This window comes from Eucalyptus grandis, chromosome 3, assembly GCF_016545825.1.
Source record: "Eucalyptus grandis isolate ANBG69807.140 chromosome 3, ASM1654582v1, whole genome shotgun sequence".
Taxonomy (NCBI): domain Eukaryota; kingdom Viridiplantae; phylum Streptophyta; class Magnoliopsida; order Myrtales; family Myrtaceae; genus Eucalyptus; species Eucalyptus grandis.
The window spans coordinates 21,956,930-21,959,785 of record NC_052614.1 but is presented as its reverse complement, the minus strand read 5'-3'; the positions used below and the strand labels follow the sequence as shown (position 1 = coordinate 21,959,785).

At 35.0% G+C, this 2,856-nt stretch overlaps 1 non-coding gene across 1 annotated transcript; it reads left to right on the top strand.

Annotated features, from left to right (window-relative positions):
* Nucleotides 1-242: 242 nt before the first annotated feature.
* Nucleotides 243-348, top strand: LOC120292348. Its single transcript, XR_005550144.1, has one exon. It is a non-coding gene; the product is annotated as a small nucleolar RNA R71 (small nucleolar RNA).
* Nucleotides 349-2,856: the final 2,508 nt, after the last annotated feature.

Below are 2,856 nucleotides of genomic sequence, written 5' to 3'. Positions count from 1 at the left end.
TGAGTGCTTCAAATTGTGCAGCAATTGCAACAAAAGCATCCACTTCGTGAACTCCGCTAACTTTTTGCATTGGTAGTCTCTCAGTAGGCAAATGATAACTATAGGACGCCATCCCCTCTAATAGATTGTAGGCTTCTTCTGGTGTTTTATTATTTAGAGTTCCTCTTACAGCTGCATCAATCATAGAACGAAGATTTGTACTAGAGCCATTATAAAAAGTTTGTACCTGCATCCATATGGGTAGTCCCTGATGTAGGCATCTCCTAAGAAATTCTTTGAACTTTCACATGCTTCATATAATGATTCATTATCCATTTGTATAAAATTAGTAATATCATTACGCATCTTCGTAGACTTTGCAGGTGGAAAAAACTTACCAAAAATTTCTTAGCCATATCATTCTATGTAGTAATTGATCTCTTTGGAAGAGAAGAAAGCCAACTCTTAGCTTTGTCTCTAAGAGATAATGGAAATAATATCAATCTAATAGCGTCATATGTAACTCCATTATATTTAATGGTGTCACAAATTTCAAGAAAAGCATCGATGTGAGCATTTAGATCATCGCTTGGTAGCCCATTGAATTGCACTGATTGTTAAAGCATTTGAATGAGTGACGGCTTGATCTCAAAGTTGTTTGCTTGAATTGCAGGTCTTCTAATACTTGATATGGCGCCTTGAACTGTTGATGCAACATAATCTCTTAAGAGTCTATGTGGATTTTCATTATAACCGTCTGCCATCTTCTTAGCGTGATTTCTCTATTCTCTTAGTCACCTTTTGAATGTATGCTTGATTTCTAGATCAAGCTCAGCAAGTTTCCCTTGTTGGCTACGTGTCATAAACTGATGTACACCCTGAAAAATAAAACAAAAAAAAAGTTAGATTAAACTTAAAATTATCTGTATCAATATTAATTAGTATTAAACAAACGATCCCTAACAACGGCGCCAAAAACTTGTTCGTAAAATTATAAACGCAAGTGAACGTGTCGAACAAGTAATATAATGATAAGAAAAGTATTGTCCCATGAAGATCGATGATTAATAAACTAATTAAATACTAAAATAGATTAATTCTAAACTTTATCTAACAGATCAAATTATAGTTTAGAATAAATTAAAAACAAAATTTGAAGACTAAATGCAGTAAATCAATCGATAAATATGTTAGAGCATCCGATTTCACCATAACCACCATATATGAATTTCAGATTATTGTGGGTACAAGAACGATATCAAATATGTGATAACGGAATTTCCTAATCTATTTACTATCATATCTCTAGGTATAGCAAACCTACTCAGCTTATTAATCCACTAGATTTCCATGTGAATTAAAATAAACATGAGTGCATTAAAAACTATGAATATTCCCGACTTACAATGAGTCTTTTGGGTCACCTTATCCCGAAAGTTACACAAATAACGTAGTATATTTCTATCCACGTTTAATTCATGATTATATATTATAATGAGCAATTGTATATTATCACTTCTCAGTCTCAAATATGCACATCAGATCATTCAAGTGGTGGTCAGTCACTCAAAAACCTTAAGCACAATAATATATAACTCACATGAATGAAATCAATTGCAAAACATAAAAATTATGAAATTCATATTATCATGGTTAGGCTACATTGTAGCCCTAACATAATAAAATTAGAACATAGTAGCAAGAAATAAAAATATAAATTAAACTCAGCATCTTGAATCAAAGAACGAGAATTCTATCACCATTTTTGTCTTCTCTTCAAAATACTTGAAAATCTCTCAAAAAAAAAATGATCTAACAAAAAATCTAACTTCTCTCTCAATGGCTCTCAATGTTCTCCCATTTCGAGGATTTATCCAAGCTCCAAGCAATTGCACATAAGATCGGGAGTAAATTAGAGGATTTTAATTTGATATCTATCTTCCATTGCTTCTTGATTTGAATTCCTGATTTTTTTTTTGCCATTATTTTCCTTGTATTCTCCATATCTCATTATTCTGCATAAACAAGGAAAATTCAAATAATCAGAAGGAAATCTAAATATTTTCATATAGATATCACATTAATTGTTGCCTAAAATAGGTAAAATAACTTTATAAAAATAGAGTTATTAAACAAGCGAGGCCGGCGAGTGAGAGCTGGCCAACCCTCACAGTTCTAGGTGAGGGCGCACAAGCCCTCGCCTAGAAATAACGAAGCCCGTGATGCCCTCGCCAAATCAAGCCGGGCGAGGGCTTGGCAACCCTCACTAGCTCCAAGCAAAGGGGTGACCTCGGTTGGGGCCTTTGCCTAGCTAGATCTAGCAAGGGTGGCGACCTCACTCGAGGCCTTTGCCTAGCATGCCCTCACCTTCGCTAGCGAGGGCATCGCAACCCTCACCCAAAGCTCGCGAAGGGCACAACACCCTCGCCTAGAGTTGATGAGGGTCGATTGGCCCTCGCCTATGGCTAGTGAGGGTCGCCAACGCTCCCTTGTGGCCGACGTTGGCCCTTGCCTATGGCTGAGGCCAGCCAAATTCGAACCCCATAAAAAAAAAAATCATAAAAAATTCAAAATATTATTAAAATATTATTTATAAAGTGCCACCTCGGTCTGGCCATCCATGTTAGCAATTTTCAACCAAAATTGGCTAGATAGATTGAATTGATAAGAAGTGAAAAAGTTTATGATTAAATTAGTAAAATTGAAAGATTTATGATTGAATTAGTAAAAGTGTAATAGGTTGAAGACTTTTTGGATAATTTTCCCGATTGTGGTTTATACGCATTTGTGGAGAATTATCATCATCAAGAATTTAACTTTTCTTTTCCTTTTTCTGGTCCAATAACTGTAGTTATTAGCTTATTTTAAGCTGTGGAG